Source organism: Planococcus citri, chromosome 3, assembly GCF_950023065.1.
Source record: "Planococcus citri chromosome 3, ihPlaCitr1.1, whole genome shotgun sequence".
Taxonomy (NCBI): domain Eukaryota; kingdom Metazoa; phylum Arthropoda; class Insecta; order Hemiptera; family Pseudococcidae; genus Planococcus; species Planococcus citri.
In genome coordinates, this window is record NC_088679.1 from 46,297,993 (window position 1) to 46,325,888 (window position 27,896).

The 27,896-nt window shown below is 33.1% G+C and overlaps 2 protein-coding genes across 4 annotated transcripts in view; one reads left to right on the forward strand and one right to left on the reverse strand.

The window, feature by feature from the left end:
• Positions 1 to 27,896, reverse strand: part of LOC135838394 (centrosome-associated protein 350-like) — a 122,833-nt gene that overhangs the window by 58,715 nt on the left and 36,222 nt on the right. For 2 of the 3 annotated variants that reach the window (XM_065354004.1, XM_065354005.1), the window contains exons 3-4: positions 23,716 to 23,751; positions 2,228 to 2,288 (exon numbers count right to left, since the gene is read on the reverse strand). The gene's annotated coding sequence lies outside the window, so the exon portion shown is untranslated. The remainder of the gene's footprint in view (positions 1 to 2,227; positions 2,289 to 23,715; positions 23,752 to 27,896) is intronic. The other variant, XM_065354006.1, reaches the window with a different exon arrangement.
• The window catches only part of LOC135838396 (angiopoietin-2), a 90,201-nt gene that overhangs the window by 26,510 nt on the left and 35,795 nt on the right, over positions 1 to 27,896 (forward strand). The gene's annotated exons all lie outside the window — the stretch shown is intronic.

Below are 27,896 nucleotides of genomic sequence, written 5' to 3' on the forward strand. Positions count from 1 at the left end.
ATCAACGAGTTTAAAACATTTGACCATCGTTCGTGGCATAATTTTCAAAAACAAATGTCACCTTTCCTTTCATTTTCTGACTAATCACATTTCATTGCGAGCTCAAGTACATATTGTTACAAATTTCATCGCGTTAAATTATTATTCCTAGAATCGACTGATACATTTATTTACGCGAGATGGGAAAAAAACTGTCGATTAGTTTCCTCGTAATCCATCTATGAAAAATCTTGAATGCTGCAGAGCAGTATTTTTATGAAAAGTAATTTTCAAGGAGTATTTATCATTGTTACCATTTTTCTCGTTCACCTCTCCCTCCCCACGTTTACTCTTGAAAAATGCAGATGAATGAAGGTTACAGTTCAAATTGTATTCACAAGTAGGCACATTAGGGTGATCACCCCCACCCCCTCTCTAAAAAATAAGTCGATGGACTTTGACCAAATTCAGCAAAAATCTTCATTTTCAGTTGAAAGTTACTCAGAAAATTTTTTTAGTAGCGGAGGTGCTTCTGGAGGGGCGAATTGGACCCTCAACGAGGAAACATTTTGGAAAAAATCGTGTTTTTTCGCTTCTATCGTTACCCAACCTGTTTCGGGTAGAACAGCCCAGTCCCAAATTAAAGTGGTAGTTCAGTTTCTGCGTCACTCCAGGTTATTGCCGTCAAAATACAAGACCACTTTTAGGGTTCTACTGAGCGGTTAAAAATTTGCAAATCGCTTAATTAAATATTTTTTCGTAAATTGGTGTTTTGAAAATTTTTTTAATCGAATCAAAATATTTAAACATATTATTCCTGAAATTAAGGAAATATTTTGGAACGCAGTGATGTCAATTTTTTTGTCATTTCTGCTTTCATAAAATCGAGAAAACAAGCCAAACTTACAAAATTTTTTGAAGTATTGAATGAAGCTAAATTTTTTTAAAGAGAAAAAGGGATAGAGAATGAAAACTGAATTCAATATAGAGTGATTGAAAAGATTATATGTATAGCACGTTTGCAAAAATTATACTCCAGAGCCAATTTAGCGACTAATTTGTAAAGATTCTTCACTCGCCATATACGACAAACATAAATGATTTTTTTATTGCCAATTTCACGCCAGGGAATCACGCACGTTATCAGCAAAATAGGTAGGTTTATTTGCCATTTCGTTCATGCAGTAAAAATAAGATAATCAAATAGATTCTTCTAAGAGGCATCCGGTTCATAAATCTACCGCGAAATAAAATCCAAATTTACCTATACGCGATGAAAAAAAAAACACCCATCGAAATCATTAGAACCAGTATTTACAATGTACGAGATATATTAACCGGTAGCTATAAAATTGCCGAATCTATAATTCATCTTGAATTAGATACTCAAGACTGGACTAAACAAGCAAGCGCGCGCAAAAAATCGCACGTTTTTCCAAAAACTCTTCAGTATACCCAATTCTTTTGCTGGTAAACCGCTTTCTCTATATATAGTTATTTGCGCTTGCTATATGGTATTTTTTTATTAATTATTTTTTCCAGCTTGTCCGCATAAATGGTGCGGTAACTCTAGTTTTGTTCCGTTTATTTTCGACGTACCTTAAAGCGCTCAAATCGAATTATTTACGTAATCGTTCGACCAAACTTCTTCGAATATTAATTAATCCTCGTAAACTGGATTTAATTACCTTAATTTGAAAGTTATGGTCTATAAATTGATAAAATGCACCATTTTACGATGACACTCCATATGCCTAATTGTCCTCAAAGATACAAATTGCCCTACTAATAGAACATCGATACTTATAATGCAAAGATAAAAAGAGAAAAAACTGAAATAATGAGCTGCTATCAGAACTGCTTACATACAGGTGATTTCAATCCTTAATCGACTATTCATCAAATACAAGTACATATCTTCGTATTTAAATTCTATGTAAAATAGAGCAGTGCATAGAATTCGAAATGTCTTCCTGTGATCCAATAGGAACATCTGCGAGTATAATATGCAAGTATTTACGATAGACCATCTCAGCCCGAGTACAGCGTTCAAACACCCTATCAGGATAGATACTCAACCACTTACTCTATTCATACTTGCGTGAGTACACTGCACCAAGTAGGTATGAATGTAAATGTAGGTAGGTATATTCAAAATCGCATACGATGCAAAACATTTGTTACATTGTTTCAAATCACGACATTTAACATAAAAGCGTCAATTGTAATGTATCTAAAAGGTACTTACAGTTGTCTGGTCACGTTGGGTAAATTCTGCGTCAGCAAATTAACTCGGTTGAGTTTGAATTCTGCAACAATATGAAACGAAAAAAATGATCAGTAAAAGGTAACAAATACGTAATATGGAAAACAAACGTAGGCTGATTAAAATATTCGTGTATAAAAAAATACAACAACGTGGTTTCAAAAATAACGATTCTGTTATTTATGCACGCGTGTGAATCCGTGAAATGGGGAATCGTATCATTTATCAAGAATCAAGATATGTAGATATTTTCCAAATGTGCAACTGATTTAGAATAATCAACCGCTGCGATCTTTCAATTCTCACTTTTATCCACAATCGCAAAGTATTTTTTGTTGCAATAATTACACCTATTTCCTATTCCTACATCTGAAGTTCTGCACAGAAAATTTTCTTAAATAATACAAAAATTAAATCAAAAAATAAAATTCAATTTGAAAAAAAAATTTGGAACAAGGGCGTCACACAAAATCCTTAAATCAAAATGCAAGACTTTTGCAGGACCTTTTCAAAACATCTGCATAGACCTTGAGCACAGTTTTTCTGGTATTTTATTTCCCCCCCTCCGCAAATTCAATTAAATTAGGAATTGAAAAAAATCGTTTTTTTCCTTCATATGGCATAACTAACCAGTAACCCCGCTCCCACATAAAAATGTATTTATGCTAAAAAAAAATTAGAGGCAAATTTTAGGGGAGGAGAAATGAAGGAGGAGTAAGTGGCCTTGACCTCTTTTTTCAACTTGATAAAAATAGAAAATGATGCATTTTTGAAAGTTATAGAAGCAATAAAGAATATGTACTTCCAAACATGGAGATCTAATTATCATCAGTTCAAAAATGATACAAATTTCATTGCGAATAAAATAAAAGGATTATTCGGTTGCAATGTTTCGTATGGAGCACTTCGTACTTCTTTCTTCATTTTTCAAAATGAAGAAATCTAATTTTCATCACAAAAATTTTCAGTTTTTTTTATAGGAATATTAAAAGAGGAAATGGGTAATGAATTCATTTTTTTATTTTTTTTAAAGCATAAGCTCTATAAAAAAGCAGGAAAGGGAGAGGTAAGACGCTTTTAGAATAAGAGCACAAATTCATAGAACTGGAGAAGTAAATGAAATGTCAAAATTTTTAAAATTCAAACCTTGGAGTTCTCGAAATTTTTGTTTTTTGGAGAAAGAACATTTTTTGTTTTTTTTTTTAGGAGAGGGGGGTTGCAAAACTTCATTTTTATTCGCCATGAAAAGTTGTTTTCTTTTTTTCGCATAAGGTACGCCTATGCTGAGGATGTGGTTTTTGGTTGAGCCACGGTTCATTCAGGTATGAAAGCTATAACAACCCCCTTCCCAAATCTTACATTTCAAAATCCGCCATTGATTCAATGAAAAAAAAAATGTTTTCCCTGAAACAAATTTACATAAAAAGTTGAACAATTCCGCGGAATTTATCGGAAAAAAAAAACATTGAACGGTCACAAACGACAAGCCAGAAGTAATTCAACAACCTAGGTAGTTTTTGCTCTACTGGTCTGATTTCAAAATTTTACTCTGAATTTTTGTGGGCCTATTTTAATCAAACAATTACAAAACGTCACCCAATTAATATGTATAAAAATTCTACGAAATAATAAAGTTAATTTGAAGTATATTCGATATATCGAATATTTTTCTCACGACCTAATTTGTAAATTTTTGTAATTTAATGGACCATTTTTACGTAACCTACGCAGCTAGAAAAAAGGACCACTGTATGTTGAATCGATATCATTGTCTAATTATATCAGAATTACTTACTAACAAATCACCACGCGCCGTATGAGTTTCAAGTCTAAAAATAGCGTTAGACTGGATCCGAGTACAAAAAAGTTTGCGAACCGGATTAACCGGGTAGACAGTAGTAGTTTTGACGTTAATTATACAAATAAGTAGAATGACACGATGTTATTAGGACTTTTATTCGTCTTTCATCGCAGATGAGACCACTCGGACCTTATCCATCAACATACTACGTTAACAGATTAACGACAATTTGAACTGTTGTCCCGAGAAGCTTTTACTTTTTCATTTTTTTCACGGGTGATATTCTAATCATAGACTAGTTCATTATGAAATAGGCCTACCAAAGTCGCGTGGATTGTTTTTTTTTACACGAGATACTTGCGGATGCGCATTGTACGTCGAGAATGAAAATATTGCGTAAATTGATACCAGGCAGAAGAGTCATTCACCTAATTATCTCACAATAAGAGAAAAAATCCGTCGATAAATTTTCAATGATGAAATACGAAAGCTTCAAAGAATGAAATCATCGATCATCATTTCACTTTTTAAAACGAACGCGAACTTATAATGTCATTCTACTTTCTAAACATTATATTTCAATGTAAAAATTTCAAGTTCACGTCATTCGCGATATATTATACGCAACTAAGACAAGTATAGCTTTATAGCTACGAGTATATCAAGGTACTTTGTTTGGATGGTAATAATTACAACAAGATGGAGCACATTTTGCGAGTTATTTATCATTTTCATCTCGGTATTATTGCACCTTTTGGCATAAAGTAGCCAGCATTCGTAGTGCAGGTCTTTCTTCTAAAAAGACACATAAATATACCGCTAAGCTAATAGAAATACTGCTTTATGAACTTGCATAATAGATTTGCAAACAGAGATCGCAAACAGCTAGCAGCGTTTATCCCTCAAACCAAAATTTACTCGCCTGAAGGGACTTCGACTCGAAACCTTGGGTCAAAAAAGCCAATGGTCAATACATATACAAAACGTTATCAATGATAATGATGTAAAATCATTTTGCGTGTAGTGTAGTGTAGTGTAGTGTAGTGGTGGACAGTTGTTTTTATACCTACATATATTTTTTCAATTTAAAAAGTGATACACAACATGCGGAAAGTCACGGTATATTTTTATTCAGTGTTTATTCTTTCACCGTTTATTCTCCAAATGAACTTTCCTATCTCCAACCTCGACATCCTATGGATAATTGAAAACATTGAAATACCATTCTAATAACGTAGGATGGATATACTTAGATAGATTAATTAGGTATCTGCCAGAGGACAACTTTTACAATATTTTATAAAATGTACCTATGATTCTTATTACTGAAATACTTTGACATCTCATTGAATCAAAAAATGATTTGAAAAAAACAATCGAATAGTCAGAAAAAAATAGTCACATCCCGTCCAATAATAATTCAGCGAAAATTTGAGAAAAAAAAGTATGAAAATACGACAGAAAGTTACTGGACAATATTTTCATGGAATTTAAAAAATTGGTTCTTCAATGAGAAGGCATAATTAGGACGAAAAAATCTCGAAAAAAGACTAATCTCTCTTTATTGCTGAACAAATTTGCAGTAATAACATCAATCTCCTTTAAACTGAAGCTGAAAAATATTATAAAGGGAAAAAACATTTAATGGAAAATTGAATCATTACTAATTTCAACAACTTCAAACTAGGTACCTATCAAATAGGACATACCCGAGTGAAGAAAGGACAACACTTTTGAAAAATGAGACTATAAAAAATTACGTGTTTTTTTTTCAAGAACCAAAGTTTATCTAATTAAAATGTCGTTTGACATGAAAACAAAAATTCTAAAATTTTCAGATATTTCCCTGGAATTTTCCAGATGAAAAATTCTGTACTCACATTTTCTGGTTTTTCAGGAACATACAAGTTCTCTTGTTGACTTTTTCAACATGAAACAAACATAAGTACTTAATTAAATTATACCTACAAATTCCCAATTTTTCTTCAACTATGGGTAGTTTTTGTTAGGTTTCAGATCTATAAAACCAAAATCAAACTTCTAATTTTTTGGATTCAGATTTTTTCTAGTCATAAAACTTAATCTAGTTCCTGTCAGTACAGACAGTGAAAAAAAAGATGAGATCATGACCGAAAAAATTTAAATTAAAATTTCGATCAATTTTTCGAGTTAGCTCAAAATTCTTCAAATTTTTTACTCATTCTTTCGCTGTCTGGTGTTTGGAGTTCAAGGCTAAAAGAACGTCCCAGTCCCTTAAATCAGGCAAAGAGATACGGACACGGTGAAAGATGATCATCATACCCCTTTCGGAATTCGCATCTAATTTCACACTCATCGTAACTCTTATGCTCGTTGCAAATACTTTGAATTCTTCGCTGCTCCGCGCGTAACCATCAACAACCCTCGACTTCCTCTTCAACATCCGCAGAAATTTTTTCATCTTATTAAAACGTTTAAATTATGGCATAGTTCTGAAATCCGACGCGGCAGATAACAAAAGCGTATATTGTGTTGTTTGATCCGTGACGATGGCAGCAGCAATAGGTAGGTATAGGTACCTACAAGTAGTAGTCCGCCAGAGCATATTGAATTAATACGTTCTCAGATGATGAATACGCATTCGGTTGTAGCGGATTTAATCTGTATGCTGAGCTGTTTGCTTTACTACCGATTCCACTTGTTAATGATACGGTGCTCAGTGTTACTCGCAAGTAATTGTTTGTTAATTAATACAAATAAATAACAAGAATCCAGTTAATCGGACTAGGTAATCGTGATATTTCTTCCTGCGTTCAGGGCTTTTTTCTGAACACTTTGTTTCGTTATGTTTACCTCGGATCTCTGTTGCTTATCTTTATACGACCTTTACGGTGCACAATTGTTCGCATTTCCTTTATCGAAAAACAAAATAGGTAGCTATTTTGGTAGGATTTTCGTTGGTTTCACGGTTACCAGTAGTGCTCTTGTAAGGATTAAATTGGGTAATATTTTTGACCTAGATTACGAGTAGATCTCGTATTCATGACATGGAAATAAATTTTTTTCCTAACCCGAGAAGGTTACGAGAGGATATACTTTGCTATGAATTTGAAAAGTCGTTTTAGAAGCAATCGTGAGACATGAGAATCGTTCAGTGCGATAATTAGAGCTACTTGCGGGCTATTTGAAGAAATTTCTGTCGAAAATGTCGATCCGTTGGTGAACTATTGGCTAAGACGGGATTTATGAGCAAACTAATTTAATTACGAGTTAGCGAGATGCTTATATTTAATGCTAGAAATCAAACGCACGCAGGTCTCGACTCTTGACTGAGGCGTTATACAGATATACACACATAGGTAAACATAGCGAGGTATCAATTTTACAAAATACTAGGCTCGATTTCTAGCATTAATTTTTCAATTAATACCATTAATACCATCGCTACCATATGTTTGAGGTCTGAGAAAAGCGTTAAAATGATCTCCTGCAGCGTATACTATAACACACCCACTTAGGAAAGCCTCCGGTTAAAACGTTATTTTCACAAAGTACAGACCATACTCCTACAACGTTTTTTTTTTTTTTTTTAGACGTTCACAGAACCCTTTCACGAATCAGTCATTTGCTAAGGACTGTTCTCTAAAGAGAAAACCAGCCGATTATTAATAAATGTTCGCTAAATTGTGTACACGTAATAATAATCGAGCATTCAGGTACTAAACAATAATATGAAATTTTCATTGCGATTGTATTACACCCTCTGGAAATTTAGGTGCAAATTTCCCTAGCGGGTCTACACGAAGTACACACATGTACAATATATTACATTTATACACCTACTGTAAATATCAGTACAGACTTAAGGTGTCATTAATGAACATTTATGATAAATTTTAAAACATTTATCATCGGGTATTTTAAAAAACTACCTAGTTGAACAATAAACAAACAGTCGCTGTATATTGACATCACGTCGTTAATGCTATTTCCTATAATCCATACGGCTGGCCATAGCGATAAGGAAATACATTTTGACGTTTTAATGTACTTACTTACCTACTCGTACTCATACGAGACGAAACTATTTGTCTATGATTTATAAACACGCATTAGATTCACTTTTCAAAATTTTCTATTTCTTAATGGCTGTCTAGTAGTGTCTAGTACTCAACACTTACTACGTATAGCTTGTCAGAGATGGAAAAAGAGCATACTTTTGTGTATATTTAAATTAAACTCATTGTCACGAGTTACTTACACTCTTAAAGCTGATAAAAAAGGAGAAATGAGCTCTCGTGCTTGGAAAAAACGAAAGAGAAAGGTAGAAAAGGATACAGGTATAGGTATAGGTATTTAGGTACTCAAAAATAAAAAAGTAGCAATTTATTTGATCTATATCTGAGTGTCTAATTATTGATGAAATTAATGAGGATAGAGGAATATTTTAAAAATATTTTATGATACTACTTAATCCCTTGTCTTAGAATGCTCATTTATGTATTTTGGCCAAACTCGGACCTACTAAGGCGACCCGTTGAGAAAATTTCAGTGGCTTGCAATATTTCATCTGATGAAAATGAATGGAAAATTTTCTTAAAAATTTTCATATGTTTCTCAACACGCAAAATTATAGGCGGCTTCTCAGAACAGCAGGATTTTGAAGAAAAGTACTTAAGAAAAATTGAAGATGATATTTTGAAAATTTTCTTCTAGATGTTTACTCAACGAGGACAAATTTACAATCTAACAACTCCGATCGAGCTGAAATTTGGCTCATTGAAAGAACATTCCACCCTGAGCTCAGAGTCAAATTTCTAACAGTTGAACTGTCAAAGTTGATCTATCGATTTTTATCGAATTTTTGAAAACGTTGGAAGTACTCGAGTATTAATTTTCTACATAAAGAGTAAATAGGTACGTAGCGATGAAAATCTGAAAATCGGTCACGTATCTTTCTTTAGTCAATCCTCAAAATCGATTGCAATCAATTTCCGAGTCAATCTGTATGCTCTACAGCAAAAGTTGATTTTCCTTCAGAAATTTCAAATCTCTTCAGAAGGCGTTGTAATTAACTTCGGCAGCTGAAAATAATATAATCCTGTCTTGAGTTTGACATTCTCAATTAATTAGTGTAGTTGAAGCGGATGCGAGATTACGAATTAAAAAGTATATTTTCTTATAAAATGAAAATCTCAATTTTATGTTTTGAAAATTCCAAAATCGTAAATTTTTGCAACAAACTACTCATAAAGCACTGTAATCAATTTCGACAGCTGAAAATTTAATTCCTGTCATGAGTTCGAATTGCGAATCTGAGGTGATGGTTAAAGTTGGAAATCTCAAATTTTAAAGAATTTCAAAATCATCAACGTTTACTAGAGGTTGGAAATCAGCTCGAAGATAGCGGTAATTCGGGGCGGGGGAGACTTTATGAGGTAGAAGAATTTTTAAGTTACTTAGTGCTTAAGTTAACGACTTTGGAATTTTGGAAAAACGAACCAAAAATTTCAGGGATTGAATTTCATATTTCGGGGGGAATCCAGGTGAGAGTAGCAAAAAGTTTACCTAGAGCAGAAAGCACTTGAACGCAGACCTCTACATGGCAAAAATATGAGAAGTTAACAAATCATTATGGATATCTACCTAATTAGATATACCTGCCAAGATACGTAGGTAAGGTACTATATCATTAATGCCCTGTACTACATTGGAATGCGACTGAAATAAAAAGACACACCGTGCTAGCCCCGATATAAAATTTCCTTTTTACGCAATTTTAAACGTCTTCATATTGTATAAGATATTGCAAAAGATCGTTTTACCCTATAATGACACATTCTCGACGACCACTTGTCAATATAACTCAGAGCAAATAGCAATTGCAGAAAGTTGCTAATTCAGACGACACAAGTATAAGTACAATAATTAGAATTCTTAGCACCGATGATTCAATGTGTATCGTCTTCCTGGTTATTTTCTAACACGTTTAATTTCTGTTCTTTGGTCTAATAAACTTGAAAACTCTTATTAAACCAAAGCAATAAATAACGATCGTTATTCGTATAGATATTTACGCCGCGCGGTATGCGATAAAAAGGGAGCAAACTGGTGTTCATAAAGTATCTTACCTACATCCAAGAATCGTATAGCTTACCTACTCGTATACAATTCGGATATGTTTTATTTCGTGAAGTTTGTATAAGATACGAATCAATAATATTCACCAGTTCCAACTTCCAATCAACTTCTTCAACTAGTTACCTTTGAAAAGATTTCGCGTGTAAAATTAAATTATTGTAATTAAGAAGTATTAAAACGTGTAGGTACGATTGGCGAATCCGATAATGGCTTTATCTGACAATAATTATCTTCATATTGAATACCGGTGATTTATTGAATTCTCGCCGGGCGATTTTCAGGTAATTGATGGTTAGCGGCGGTCAATTGAACAGATTGTGTGCAGTACACACTATACACACTACACAGCCACATACATTCGATACAGTATAAACGCGTGAACGATTACGGAAACCTGTTTCATTTTCATCCACCGCGCAATCGCTAAAAGCGCAAATGTGCAATATTCGCAGTCACAGTGTACGGTATATCTTATGCTTCTTACACCGAGTCGTAGTATGATACTATATTTTAAAATTAATCTCGTTGACCATGATACAATTACTGAATATTTGTTTTAAAAAAAAATCGCCATTTCTCGATGCTAACGCGCGCTTTAAAGGGCTCATGATGACCATAAATTCTGATGTACGAGTAAACGAAGCGCGCAGCCGGTTACCATTTCTTTTCTCTGACAATTTGCAACGTTTGAAAATCGACAGTGATAAGTAATTGAAAGCTGTGAGAAGAGTGTGAAGTGCTATGATTGTGCAAGATTTCCGTAAACGAACCATATATTTGAACAGGTTTTCAAACACCTCTGCTCCGTTGTTTTGGAATCAATCCGATGTTGCGCTGGACGCCTGTTTTTTTTTTTTTTTTTTACCCTAGCAGCAATACCGCGAAAACTTCAAATTCACGTAACGTTTGTTGACGAATACGCGCACGAATATCGTCAACTTTAAAAGGAAACAAGTAGAAATACTTCGCTAATTAAGTTTTTTATAAATTAAGGGCATAATATGTTCATCATACCTTTACCTATACGTTATAACTGGAGTTCAAAAGTTCAGGCTTTCTTTTTAAATTTCAACGCTCTACCTGTCATGGTTATCGTATTCGTGCGAAAAAGGTCAAAAAATTAAACATCGCTTTCGTAATTATCAGTTTTTCTCGCTTCTTGACAAGTGAAAAATTCTTATTAAAATGTTGGCAATACATCCCATTTGACGTATTCTTTTTGCATCTGAAAGACTGGCGTGGTAATTTTTTAATAGAGATTTCAACTTGTTTGATTTAGCTTGAAATGGTAGTCAGAGAGCTGATATTTGGTAAATATATTTGAACATTTAACGTAGATAATGATGAATATATTCGTAGTTCAAACTAGAGACTCTCATGAAATTTGGGGTTCCGGGCGTGGAACAAAGGTCACCCCTTCGAAAAAATTAGAGGTCGTGAGAGCCATTTTTGAGAATGAGGGAGGGAGGAAATGAAACGGATTGTACGAGGATGATCGCGATGTGCGTAATCCTTCTGCAAATCGATTCGGAATGTTGAACAAGGAAGGATTAAATTCTCAGCAGCCAAAGTTGATTACCTAAAATGCCTTCTGAAAGGATTTGAAATCGCTAGAGAAAAGATGGACCCATAATTGATGGCAATCGATTCGAGAAGTCGACTTTACGAGGTAAAAGAAGTTTCGAATAATTTATTGCAAAAATTGACGATTTGAAATTTTTTTTGAAATTGAGATTTTTAACTCGTAAAAAAATATACCTATTACCTACCTACTTACTTTTCCACTCATCGCCATAAATTTTCGATTCGACTACATCAATCGATTCGGAATGTCGAACTCACAACAGGATTAAATTTTCAGCACCCAAAGTTAATTTCATCGCCTTCTGGAGCGATTTGAAATTTTTGGAGAAAATTCAGTTTTTACAGAAAGCTCCAGATCGGCTTGAAAATGGCAACAATCGATGTTCATGGGTCGACTTTAGTACACGAATCGAGTTTCAGATTTTTATTTCCATATTAACACTTTTTGTAGAAAATTAATATCATAGGAAAATCGAAAAATCAACTTCGGCAGCTCAAAATTTGGTTCTGACGTCTGGATGACATCCGGAGATGGCGAGTTGCGAAGGTTACCTCGATATATGTAGTTTGACTGGGTTTAAACTCAAAAGTTACTTTTATTTGAAGTTCATTTCGGAAATTTAAAAAAAAAACTACAAACAATTAGTTTCAAAAGGATGCTTTACCATTAAAAAATGCAGTAATTTAAAAAATCTGCAAATTTCTATAGAAAATCATGGAGTTCCCTTCCTCGAAAATTGGCAGAAACAGCCCATTTGCAAATTAATCATCATAAAAAGAGTTAATTTTGAAACGAAAATTTGAAATTGAGTCTAGATGTCAATGTCGACTTAACTTTTCCCATCCTCATCAAATTTGACCATTTTCGAGCCGATTTTCAAAATTTAGTTTTGAGATGAAGAAATGTTCTTTCAGGGAGCCACATTTCAGCCTAATTCAAGTCGATAGGTTTTGAAGGTTCCACATTCAGTAACACCAGTTTTTTCTTAGTTTAATTTCACTAATCAGCTCACAACTAATTGACTCAACGATCACAATACACTCGTACGTACAAACTTATCGATTCAAGTCTAGTCTACCTATGACGTGCGTATTATGAATTTGAAGTATACGTTTCCAAACTGCAATAAGTCCATTTTCAAGGTTTCGGAGATTCCAACGCCATATAGCATGAAGTAGCAGCCCAAAATGGCTGATTTTTTTATATATTGTGTCCAAGGGTCTTGGCTACAACATATCAAAAAATCAGCCAATTTGGAATTTGGATCATTTCTACGTTTCCAAGCTGTACTAAGTACCATGAATTTCGTATCAATATTTTTTTGGACTTGGTGCAGTTTGGAAACGTATGCTTCATTTGGAATCTCGTAAACGAATTTAAACATCAAGTTGAGAAGAATTTTTCCAAGCTCATTGAACCATCAGCATCAGTCGAGCATTTTTGCTGGGAAAATACCTGTCGCACTTGGTTTGCGGATAGGTATCGTTCTGCTCCAAAAATTGAACTGTCGGATCGAATACGCGCGAAACATCACTCAAGGCGATGAAATATATACGTATGTGATCGCCTACTCGACTCATTCATAATTCTCTGGCTCCGCGACGTCTCCTTGACGAACTCCCATAGGAATATTCGCAATAGCGGTCCAGTGCGGCGCGGCGTGCTCCATTTCCAATGATTTATTTAGTCTGCCATTTTAAGCCGTCTCCCACATAATATAAAAAGACGTTAAGAGATATTCCGACTAATTTATTTGAAAATGCTAAATTAAAAAGAACGGACGTTAAAATCTGCACCTTTTTAATTAAGCTCATGTACCACACGGTATTCATCCTTGACCATATACTATAGCGTCCGCTGTGGCAGAGTTAACCAATACATTGGTCACGCTTTGGCCCATTTCACCGCACACGATCGCTTCCACTAACTACGCCAGATACCGTTTTAAATAATCTAAAATATGGTAGAATGCAAGCTGTGAGATTTTTTAAATACGTAATTAGAAAGTAATTCATAAACTATAGAACGTTGTTATGGAGTGTGTACCTACTGTTTGTACACTGGCACCTAAAATGGTACCTAATAATATGTGTAATGTATTAGTAGTAGATATATGTATGTACATTGTATGTACATACTACATACGTATACCTATTACTTGCCTATAGACAACAAGATGGAGAGAGAGAAAAAAAAGGTCCGTTACCCAGATTACCATGCGTACGTAATGTCTTCCGTCCGTAGTACATATTAATGAACGCGGTAAAAAGCCAAAGAAAATGTGTAACTTTAATTGACAATTATTATACTAGTGCAATCTTCGTTTACTGCCTAGACTACTTTTCAATTTTTAATTACCCTCCTGACAAACGAATTGATTTTCTTTTTCAATAGCCAAAGCCAAAAAAATAAAAGCCTCATATTTATGTAATAATTTTTCGACACCGATAACTTTTCAAAGTTCTCATTCTGCTTAATCGTTAGTATCACTTAAGCTGCCACATCATTTATCAAGTGATCTGTTAAAATTGCTAATTAACTGGAATATTAACCGCATGTTCAATTGTACTGACACGTTGCCCACTAAATTGCGGTAACTATTCGATTTGAGCAATCGTGTTTTATTTTTCATTTAATGTAGGTACTACACATACCAAGTCTACTTACACATACGCGATGCGGTGCAACAAAGCACAAATAATACTTCACGCACGGTTAAAGTAATGTAGGAGTGATTTGGGGTACCTACTCGAGTTACATAATCATTATAAACATAGTAACTCCTGTGTACTTTATACCGCATAAATAATAAATTCGATCGCTTTAAAAAGAATTATAATTAACGAGCGTAAAAGTTATAACAATTAATTCTGTCTAATATCGTTCAATCTGATTATTAGGCTACATTGCTGCACATAAAAATTATGTCAATTTAAATGGCACATCCATACAATAAACGAGTAAACGTTAGAAAAGGGAAATTTAACTATTATTGCGCCAAAAAAAAAAGTTTTATTTCACTGACGCACGCCACTTACTAAGTAACTCCCATTAATCATCTTACTAAGTCGATTATAGTAGCATATAAGCCTACTACCATATTCAAATTCATGCTTATAACACTACTAAACGCTTGAAATAAGCGATAAAAATTTTTCGTGGTGGCTTTTTAATGATCCTTTCATTTCGCCCAATTTCTTCCAGTCTAATTTGCATTATCTGTAATCGTGTATGGTGTAAGATAAATTAATCAAAGAGTAATGTACCCAACATAGACCCACAACATTACCAGCGAATAGGCTAATCTTTGAGAAACAAGAAAGTAGTGTCATTTTGGTGGAATAAAAGCAGTTCTTGGCAAAGCCTTACGTTTTTACTACAGCAATCAAAATAATAAATTTTGGAAACGGTTACCGAACTTCAGAAGAATAACAAGCTGAAAGGAGAAAAAACAAGGGCTGATGAAATATCATCTCAAGAAAAAATGTTGAAGAAAATTAAACAAATTAAACCACACACAACCTTTTCTTGTATGTACTTCTAATAAACAGTACCTCTACCAATCCAAACAGTAATGCTCAAGATCTGCAAGGTATTTTTTAATGAGCGGCATCTGATGAAAGATGCTTCCTGATACCTCAGCTAAAATTTTTACTCTCAATTTTGAATCAGTGAAAAACTACAGAAATTCAATGAGAATTGTGGAGATTACAATTTTCCATAAATAAATAGATTTTTTCTCTATGGAATTGTTTTCAAGATATTTTGGGCAACACTTGAAAAGCTCAACTTCAAATCGTGACTGTTTGAAATTCAATTTTTTTTTTACTTCAGCATCACAAAAATCAAATTTTAGAAAACACTAAGAGTTTTACAAAAAAAAAAAAATGTAAAAAAACAAAACTGTAGAGCATAAAATTCCCTACCACTACAAGGTCATTCATTTTTCTCAAGAGGTATTGGTTTTAAAATAAGTAAGTATGCACTTCAAGAAAAAACCAAAAAATTCAGCTTCAACTTTGTGATTCGGAATCTGGGCTTGAAAAGATCCAGATCATTCAATTAATCGATTCGTATTTTATTCCCGTATTTCATTTTAGGTGGTTTCATTTCGTTTAAATTTTTTATATTTTTTTTTCTTTTTCTTTAATGAAAAAATCGTGATACCAACCATACTTCTACATCGTGTACGATGATTCTAAATGCATTTGCAAAATGCTTAAAAACTAGGTTACTTACGTATTCTAGTTTCCAACATGGTTGATTTTTAAATCCAAAAGATTTGTAAATTTTCGAGAATGTATATTTTAATTTAAGAAAACACACCACACACACTTCCTTTTCAGATTCTTGATCTTTCGAGATAGTAATTAACAATCAAATATTCTCAAAACTCACATCAGCTATGTAAAAAATGTTAATTGATGAAGACTAAACGCTGCGTCTGTGTAGAAAAGTATGCGAAATTTCTTTCCCAATCAATTAACTTTTGTAACGGATGTTAAAATAAAAAATACATGAGAAAATAACAAAAATCATACAATCATGTTGCACAATAAACATCTATATTACACATTCAGTTTTTTTTCTTTTTTAATAGCATCTTAGTTTCACACTTCCTATTAATAAGTTTGACAATAAAAACAATATAATAAAATTTTTTCTAGCAATTCTCCTTCATTTCTAACAAACATCGTATTGGTTTGCAAACCTACACATTTTTGCTGTTTCATGTCATTATCTTTCAAATAGTCGCACACTGTTCGGTATGTACTTTCATTTCAGGTTTTACGTAATGTCAAATTATTTTTGATGCATTTTTTATTTGAAATTAATCAAATATATTTTCAACTTTTAATAAGCTAATGCATCTACTTTGTTCGACTGTATATAAGAATAACGAGCGTAGATGCAATAACAGTTTTGAACAAATAGTCATCAGAATATCCATAATTTTTACGAAGTTTAATTTTTTATGCCATCACGAAACAATCATTCGATAAAAATTGTTGAAAAAGCAACTATGCACAATATGACAAGTCTTCCGGTTAATCAACGAACAACCAATCATTTGCAATCAAAAGTACAGATTTTAGTCATTTAAAGCCTCGAAGATGAATTAAAAATCGAATTTAAGCATAATCTTTATTAAAATTTTAAAAGAGAAGATGAAAATTTGAAAAATAAAAAAATAAATAAAAACCAACAGTAAGTATGGTCAACGAAAAATGAAATTCTATCCTCCTTCAAGTTTCAAGCAATAGAGGTTATAAGGTGAAGCAACAATTTTTTGTCATCACTGTTTTTCAAATTGATGGTTCAAGAAACTGATTTAATAAGTCATCTCCAAACCATTTAATCGTGATTTTTTTCCTTTTCTCATTCTGATTCGCTGTGTAAACTTTCACACACTTCACTCAATTCAATAGCCATCAGATAAATTTGAATTCAAAATTTCATTGACCTTGAATCACTTAAAGGCAGATTCACAACCAGCTCAAATTAATCATAGCAATTTTTTTTTGTATGTGCGTCAACTGCGCGCTTAATACTTTTTAGTTTTGAATTGAATGTTCTATGTATGTACATAAATAAGAAGATTGTCAACCTGCAGATCGATACTTGATTTTTTTTTTTTTTTTGTTTCAGGTGAGTACAACTTTTTTTCATCAGAGCAAAAAGGAACTTATCATTACCTACTCGTAAGTAAACAAATGACATTGTATATTATGATTTACGCAAGAATCTATTATTAATTCATGAATGGAAGTATGTAATCCTCTCTTAACCAATCTTATCAGACCAACTAATGATGAAAAATACTCTCTTCTACATCGACGCAAAAAAATGCATCAAGGTATACGATACGAATTCTCGCAACGCGAACGCAAAATTTCCGCACAAAAGTTCGCGTTTTCCGGTTCACTGGGATAAAACTTTCATCATACTTCAAATATTATATCGATTACGATTAGCAACGATTATAAATCTTCATAGATTCAACCTGTTTCGACTTTAATTACGCTATTAATCATTGATCAAGTAGCCATTGGTAAATGCATTAAGAATTGCGCGCTGTCACCTATAATCTACTTCCTGAATCCTTGGGCTTTCGATCTTAAACAGTTGCACTAGTTTCGTATTCATAGTTCTGTAGTGTACTATATGTATACCTAGACCTACGTATTACGTAAGCATGTAAATTTTTTTGGTGCTGTTAAGATATATACGACGACGATGAATTAGCTCCATACGTCCATACGTTCTCGATAGAAAGTAAACACTCATTGTTAACTCGATTATAGAAATTCTGTCTTTGTCGGCTTCATATTTACGATTTATGGTAAACATCGGTTCTCCGGTTTCAAGTGAATCGAATTTTTGTCGAGTAGAAACCAGATTGTAAAAAGCAAATAACGGTTCATTACAAAACTGCATTTTTCATTAATTTCTTTTTCAGTATATCGCTAAGTACATGAGTAAAAATTTCCATGCAGTGGAAGCGTCCGTTGATCGATGACCGATCGACGAATCAATTATTACTCGGACAATTACGCATCAACGTGATACGTAAGAGACCAAATTTGGTAGCGCAAAGCTTCGGGATACGATAAATCATCAAATGGTGTCTTGTTGGTGGTCCTTTGAAGCGTGTTACTAATCTAGGTAGCCAATCTAGCCATCTGCTCATTGTATCAATAGCTGTAGGATGTGTTTCAAGTCCAAATCTATATGCGAATTTTGTCATTGATACTCGCAAATGTTTAATTCAAACTAATTAAAGGGTCATAACATGAGAATGGTTTACTTTTTTAAAACCACCAGCTACAACATTCGAATTTAACGCGAAATTGCTCAAGTATGCCTTTGGGAAGATCGCGAATTTTCTTTACACAGACGTACACTACACATACCTTAGGTTATCTTTATTACAACTTGTTTTCTTCCTGATAACAAATACATAGTCATAGAATCAAAGGGATTTCCCCAGTTTCATAAACTTATCTGCTCATAATTTTTTTTCGGTTTAATGAACATGTTCATTGTTCAATACGCAAAGACCAGCGCTATACCTTCTCCAAAGAAAACTGTACAAAAAATGTACTCCCACCAAAAGTCCAAAAAAAAATCATTACAAATAGAAAAATTTCCGAATTATACCTACTCTCAAATCTTCCTCAATATATTCTCTTCCAAGAGTCAAAGCGCCAAGGGGTAAAATTTCGAAAAGCTTCGTTGACCTCATTTAAAATGATGAATAAAACATTAAAAAATTCTTAAAAATTGAAACATTTTTTTTGTAACTTTTGAAATATTTTCTGACTTATTTCATAAAGTAGCGAACTTTCAACTTCCTTACTACTTTTTATGTGGAGAAGGGAGGGATTTTTACTGAGAAATTGCAAATAATTTTTCAAGAAGTTTCAATTCTCAAGTCTTTTTTCATTTTTTTGAAAATGGGCGCTAATTTTTTTTTTAATGCAATTTTCTAGAAATAGGTGTGTTTTTAAAACCATGCACAGCAATCGAAATTTCAGTAACCCGAATTCATTTTCCAATTCTCGAAAAATTATTGGAAATCACATTTTCTTTTTTAATCAAATGACTATATTTCCAGGCAAAACATAACTTGAAATAAAGTACAAATAAAATATGGGAAAACATTTTCCAGGAATATATCGACCTCTTTCTCTCTTCACAAAATTTCATCAGTTCTAAGAAATCCGAAGTTTCGAGGGGGTTTTATATTTTTTTCCATAAATTTTTGAGATCGCCCAATTCAGTTTTCATTTCTATAAATCAGAAGCCTTCGACTTAATCTCAAATTGCGCAGGTTTTTTTTTTTGAAAGAAGTAAAGAAATATGTAGTTACATTCTGATACAGAAATTTGTTTTAATTATCAACTCGTAAAGTTTTGTAGATCGTAATTTTTGAAATGATATTCGTACTCTGAACTATTGGGTATTAAAAAAAAATAATTAATTATCATTTCCATCAGTAGGAGGGTATGTGACCTGCAAATGACATATTCACCAATTCAGAATACTTGACCAGAGAATTAAAAAATTTTAAATTCTTCTTTATTATTTCATAATTATGAGAATATATTTAAAATTTTCAAAAAATCATTTTCACAGAAAATTCTCATTTTTTAAAATAAGAGATGCTACTTCGTGTATTTTTTTTTTTTTTGATAAATGAAAAAACTGGGAGAGAACAAGTATACTTAGATTTCGAAGAAAACAGTGACAAAAAATTAAGAGCGATATCAAAAGTGACCACTCCATTAGCACTCGAAGTGCTATGAAATCAACAATATCAGCTTGGAATGCATCTTGAAAACAAAAAAATCTCAAGATATTTAGTTTACCGAAAAGACTCATTGAGCGACGATTTCCCCTCATATTTGATAAGACGATTATAATAAAGGTTAATGTGGAATTTCAACATTGTAACCAATTTTAAAAGTATTACAGTTCACGAAAAGATGACAATATCAGTTGATTTCTGACTTAATCATCGTCATCCAATCGCCGCTTACGCGTACCACAACAACACAGAAATCAGCTGAGATCTCGTTTAGGTACCTGCGGTCGCTTCCGACATGTAATTATTCAGACTAATTCGATGATTTACAATAATTAAAATCTTAAGCATTGTTATGAAGCACGGAAACTGGGTCATTTGGTAAAATGAAAAAAAAAAGTGATAAACGATAATTTGTAATACACGCATAACGATGCATTCGGTGATCGCCATAATTGTAAAAAAAATAAGTCATTAAAACGTAAAAAAAAAAAATGCTTTTTTATTCGTACATGAAAGGGAAATTTAGTGCGTAACACAACAGGTAGACAGATGACTGTAAAGTTACATAAAACGTCGTTTCTCGCACTTGTAGTAACTTTTCGTTTTTCTCGCATTCCATAAATTAACACTTCGAATATTCATTACTCGAAGAACATTACTTTTCAGAATCATTCAAAAACTTATACTTAGATAGATCATCCATTAGATCTGATTCGCTAAAAGGAGACAATCTCGATATGACGAATGGTGCATTAAGGATTCATGCATATGAGACCGGTTTACGAGTTACTACTTAGTATGTGTTTGTGTATGGTATTATGGTGGAAGAGTTATACATTTCGATGAATAATATGAAAGTGAATTTTCATCATTCGTGATAAACATAATATTGAAAAAGTATCTCGATTCAGTTGATGTATCGATTTCAAATGATTTTTGTTCACTTTCTCACTCTCAGTCTCAATATGTACACATAATATCGGTAGAGTACCCCTGTTGATCGCAACACGCCGGAATCTTTCGATGGCGAGCAGATTGATAAGTTTATGACCTATAACAACATTATTTGAATAACAGTAGTCTGGCAACTTGACAAATGGCGTTTACGGTGTGATGTTAGAACGTGGCTTTGTCTCAACACAGTCTGCCTGAACCCGAAACTAGCATCGCCCAACTCCCACACTTCATACACGTGGTTTGTGTCGATGTCGTGGCACGCCTCAGAGACAACAAGTTGCTACTATTGCTCATCGCGGATGTATTATTAACGGTCCGGTCCGCGAAGCTATTAGTTATATTTCTAACACGAGCTATAAGTACGTACGGTGATACGTATTAGGGTTTCGCGATCATTTCGTAAGCTAGATTATAGCTGGGTGTATTTTGAAATAATTATTAATTCGATCACCGAATGTTTCCAGTTATACAACAACGTACCTATAAACAATCAATTTCGACGTGTATTTTTAACGGGATTTTTTTCATTTCAAGAATGTCAGCATTCTACCTGTTTGCAGGCAAATATTAGTAGGTTTCAAATGTGAAAATTGGAGAGAGAGGGTCACTTTGGATCTTGATCGAAAATAATTAGATAGGTACCTAGTCGATTATCAGCGAGTAGACCTCGATTTCAAAATACAATATTGAATCCTTCGGAGAAAGTCCAAAATTAGCACTGTTGACTTATTCGACGCCCAAATTGAAATGAATCGACTAACTGGGGTTTTTTGCAAAATATTAGGAAATCGTTTTTGGCAATGTCGCGTGGTGTGCACCTGTTCAGAAAAAATATATTTTTCTCATTTTTCTTCATAAAAATTGTTAGGTAATAATTTAAGAAACTTTAACCAATGAAAATCAGATCAATGCTAAAATGACGCGCCAACATCTTACTTTATGTAGGGGAGAGGGAGGATGTTTTAGATACTTTTCTTTGATTTGAAATTGCAAGCGATAGGAAACACCTAAAAAGGTGGGGTTGTTCTCATTTGAAAGAGGATCTCAATGCGCACATTTTGACTAACTACAAAAATTTCTAAGTTGCAAACTGAACAAACCATTGCACTTTGAAAAAACACCATTTTGGGTGGATGTTTTGGACATGCTGAGAAAAGACGTTTTTTTGAATGTTTATTTTTGGAAATCCCAAATTTCAATCCATTAGAAATCAATTGTCACAATCTGTCCACAATTTTACACAATTTCAGTTGACTCGGATTGTTTTTAATATTAGCGAGGCAATGTTGAAGAGTCGACTTTTTTATGCCATATTTTTCAGCCAGTGCTGGCCTGCTCGAATCGACATATTTTCAGGAGGCAACTTCAAATCGTTCTTGATTAGCATTTATCATTCCAGACTCATTAAAAGTCTTTCCTGAATTTGTCGGATAAAACTGAGGTATTCTTACACCCAAACATAACAAATTAACAAGAATTTATCGCAGTGTCCAAAACATCCCCACTATGCCATTTCTACTTAAACTGGCTGTGGGGAAAAAAGTACCAGCTTTTCACGAAAAGGTAATTAGTGATTATTGATGAGAATGAATCAGAGATTTCATTTTACTTGGGCTCTTGACGAAATTCCTCACAGTTATTTTTCAGGAGCTCAAAATGTGAGACGAAAATTTTTTCCAAAAACAGCACTTCAAAACAAAAGCTGAAATATTTTTATCACACGAGTTGGTATCTGGTAAACGTTGTCAAATATCAGTTGTGGTACGACATTGCCACATAATAGGGAAAACCCCGTCAAAAAAAATCAAACCAACTCGTCTCAAACCAGCAACTGTCCAAAACATCCTCCCTCATCTCCACATCCTTATTTTAAGATACGCATTTACGGCAAACTGGGTAGGCAATTTATTTCACGTCATTTTTAAAAAAAGGATTCTTCGCAAGAAAATTGATTTGATTGGAATTTGAAATACAAATCAACTTCCAAATGAAAATCTTAAACAAAAAAAAAATATTTCGAATCATAAAATTGAAAAAAACTGTGTTTCTCAATTTTTAGAGCTGAAATATTTCAGTTTCAGCACATTTACGAATTTTTCAGCAATTGGAAGAAAAATGTACAGGGAAAAATGGTATCGCAATGAAACTAGGGATCGGTGCGGGGAAGTACTGCAACACTTGGATTTCCAGGAGCCTTAAAAAAATTCGTTCAATTCTGACCCGACCAAAATTAATGCGCGTTTTTTTCCCTTTCACTTCAGTAAATCGTAAGCTTATTTAGAACGCCTTCCAGGCGAACATATTATCCTTTAGAGAGGAACTCATTTTCATACGTGAACTTTCCATGTACACAAACATGATCATGATATTGAAAAATAAGAATTCGCGATTACGAAAACTTGAGCAGATTACCTGTTTGTTCACAAGATAATAAATGTTAAAATGAAGAAAGAATAATAATAAAAAACGCTTCTCACAATTCTCACCGACAAAATACAATCGTCTTCATTTATATTTGTACTTTAGATGACCACATTTTAGGTTACATCGACGTCATATTATTTAATAGCTGCGCTACACAATGAAGATGACATAATTTAAAGATGACGAAATTTATTGATAGTATAATAACCCCCTTCCAATTTTTCAAAAAAAAAAAACACCTTATTATAATACCTAAATATATAATATCTTACCTGAGGCAACGAGACTATCAAAATATAATGCAACACCTGGAAAAATCAATAGAACAGCGTTAGTGACTAATTTAACACAAGTGTAATAAATCTTAAATGTGACACAGCTTTTTAAAATACTCGAACTTAACCTATATAACTAGTTTAGTACAATAAAAGAAAAAATATACAAATAGGTATATTCAGACGTTGAAAAATTATTTCGCCAATGAATGCATCTTCGACTCGATAAATAATAAATTTAAGGATAAATTTGGTAATTTTGTAGTTTGTACCTAGCTGTAGCTACCTACATGCGAATCTTGTAAACAGATTAGAAGGATGCCAGTATTAAATGCTATTTATTATTTATGCGATTTGAAAATTTTTTATGAAACACGCGCCGCTAAAATTTGCATAAATATCTGTTACATGTACATTATAACTAAAAATTAACGACTGATCAATTTAAAATCAAAATTTAACAAAACGAGTAATTTCGCGCGCGTTTTTGTTTTTTTTTTATTTACATTCCATGAATATTTATGGCTTAATTTTTTTCGCTCAAATGATAAGGCGTAATTATTTACAATTAACATAATACGCGTCTCATATTTCCGTCAAATTTTCTCATTAGTGGTGAAATGAAAATTAAATAAAATGACCACCACTGGGTGACTGAACGTGTGGATGCAGGTATGATAATTATGCAAACGCGGCTAAAAGCGAGCACATCAGGTAGATTTGGTAGATAAGTATGCAAAGGATCGCTTTCAATTTTGTTTATGGGACAAGTACACAAGGTAGATAGTAGATATCAGGTAGTAAATACATTAAAAAACGCCATCAATCGACACTATTCGATTTGAAGGTGTAAAATTACATAATTTTAGAGTCGACCACATCGCGTGAGATTTTGATTAGAATAACCTAAGTATACAGAAGTCATACAAAAGGTGAGAAATGGAGAAAGATTGGAAAAATAATTTATTCGCCCTCAGATGTCGTCGAATCAACTTACTATAAGTCAAAGGGTATTACGGACTTTACGTACCTTTACCTACATACTTAGTTAATCGTTGTTTTAAGAAGTGTTCAAATCTCATGATTCCGTTTAGTTACCGGAATACCTATCTACTTGACTGACTAGTGACTGTCGATTTTAAGATTATTTTTTTTTTACTCAAATCCAATAGAATAGTTGAGATGGATGAAGCTTACATAATAATGCATATAACAAACGCACTGTTGAGCTGCATGCGTACGGTTAAATGACGATACGGTGACGTGATTATTTGTTGATAGATCGCCTATCTTTTATATTTGAATCATTATTACCATAGGTCGCGTACGTGTAGAAAAATTAATCCAACGGTGTTTTCCTATTTGGATGAAATATCCTTGATGTAACTGTGACAAGAATATGTCAATGACCCAGTACGCGAGTTGAAAAAATGCAGTAGTTATTCAGTAATTTCATACAAGGAAATGTACCTGTATACAACTTTTACATTTGGAACAAATAACATTTTTAAAATAAAATCATCTTTCAAATTAACGTACTGCCACTAACTAAAATCAAATTCACGCTATGTGATCTTTTTGCTGAATATGTGCTTTAAGCAGACTGGCTGACGAATTTGTGCGTTTTTCTTCATTAAAACGTTTTTTCAGTTTTTATGAAAGCTTTCTCCGAGATAAACCGAATGAGAATTGAAAACACATTCAAATTTTTTTTTTTGGAAATTTCCAATTTCACTTGCTTGAAACAAGCCTTCTTGGAATGTTTGGTTTCGAAAAAAAAATTGGGAAATCATCAACTCATACTAATGTCATATTCTATCAATCATATTTGAATTTTCAACTATGCGTTTTCATCCCTGAAACATTACCTACTAGTTGAGAAACTAATCCGATGTTTTCATGCATATAAATCAGCTTGTGCCTCACCCAAACAACTTGACAAAACTCATTTTCATAAATAAATAAAGATCTTCTGAAGAATTTTCAAAAAAAAAATTTTTTTTTCAAACAGTTAAGAAAAGTTGCATATGAGCTAAAAAAAAAAGAAAAAAATTGTATATTTTTGTGGCCATGTCTTACTTCCCTCCTTCAATTCTTCTTGATGCACCTCAAAAAATAAAATTTCTTTTTTTTAAAATAACTTATCCAATTCTTCTGATTTTAAATTTCAAATTGGACGAAAATCGAATTCAAACTCAGTCATTTCTTAAACACAAAATATAACGAAAGAGAAACCCGACTGAGTTTTTTGTATTTTACAAGAGACGAATCAACCATTACTCACGTTGCAGTTTTGCAGACAATTAGTTAAAAGATGGATATCAAATGAGCACGGAAGTAACTCAATGTTTTTGTTCCCTTGAAATTCGGGAACACATTTTCTATCTCATTAACAACGTCTGATCGAGATAGCGATCAATGTGAGACCATAAGTCGCTTGATTATCCGGAACAAACGATCACGTTGGAGCGTCCAATGCGCAAATATTTACCTAATAATTTACTAAACCAGTTGCACGTACGTTTAATACATACATTTTTATTATTATATCGTGAGAATTCAATGAGTTTTCAAGCAGCGAACAAGGCGTCCGAATGATTTAGATTTCGGTAACGTTGAAAGCTCGTGTATATAGACTATAGACTACTGGGGATTATGCACTCTACGTACATAAATCGTGCTGTGATACTATTCATCAATTATTCAACTCAGTTCAAACAACACCTGGTAATAAAAAAAAGTGTCGTTTAACCTATGTACATGTTAATATGAAAATTAACTATAATATATAGTGTTGGAAGATGGTATAAAGTTGACACAATATATACGAGTATCGTTTTCGACGAGTTACCGAAATACACCGTGTCATTAAAATGCATCATCATTTTATCCGGGATACGCCTGGTGCTATTCAACTACGTACTAGAGGTAAGATACATATATCAGCATACTCTTCTCGCCACTGGAATATTTCCGCATAATGCATATTATAGGTATAAATAACCAAACTGGCAAAGAGCCTAATTGATAATTATATTAATGGATTTATAGAGTATATTACTCTTTTATTATGCATAAATTATCGTAAACTGGAAAAAATCATCTTGCTATCTTAATAGAAGGATAAGACTGCGGTTGTAATAACGAAAATGAAAATAAAGTATGTACTTTGTACACAGATTTAAAAGGTACCTACTACCTAGCTACACATTATGCAGAGATCTTATACATGCTTCGGATTAATAATGAACCATTGAGCATTAGTTTTTAACGTCTTCACTTCAACTCCAAATTCAAGAGACACAAGAAAACTCTGAAAGAAGTAACGGCCAAACAAAGGCAAAAATTGCTTAAGATCTGAGATTTTAAGATTTTTTCAACATTCAAATGCTCAAGAAGATGCTTCAAACCCATCCTCATACATACGAGTATGCCATCGTCAGCGTTGAATTGAGTTTATACCTAATCCTTATTTGGAATTGGTATGGTTGGTAACTATAGGCGTCGAAATTTGTTCATTTTAACAATAATGAAAAATAATTTGCGGTACATTTTCGGATAAAACACCCAACACTATAATAATTCAATTCAAACTCGATACCATAGAAGTGATAAGAAAACAAAACATCACGTTTTTCTCGTAGGATGATTAAGATTTAAGGTAGTTAGTCAAGGTTTACACTCGAATATCATGAGGAAAATGTGATATTATACGAGTATTAGCATCTTTGGAGGAGTCACAATCACGATAAAAATTCGCGATAATGATCAATCGTGTAAAACATGTAATCATCCGGCGTGCTGTTACTAACCGTTTAAACAATTATTCCGGAATAGTAAACAGTGTTACACAGGTGTGCGAGTCAAACGCAGGGTCAACAAATTAAAGGGTTTCAATAATCTACATTATTATTTCTGTAAATACAAGGCTAAGGTATTATTGGTAATTGAGAAAACCACTTGTGATTACTCTCATTATGAACGCATTAAATTCTATGTCATTTTCGAGATGCATCATTTTGCTTCGATTGAGATGAAAAATACACCGATTATAGGTATTTTGTGCACGCAGCTTTGTGCCGAAAAAAATATAGGAAAGATTTTTTCAAAAATTCTTTAGCTATTTGGAGGTGAGAAAACTGTGTACCAATAGTTTTCCGTTTTGTTTGACCTCGAAA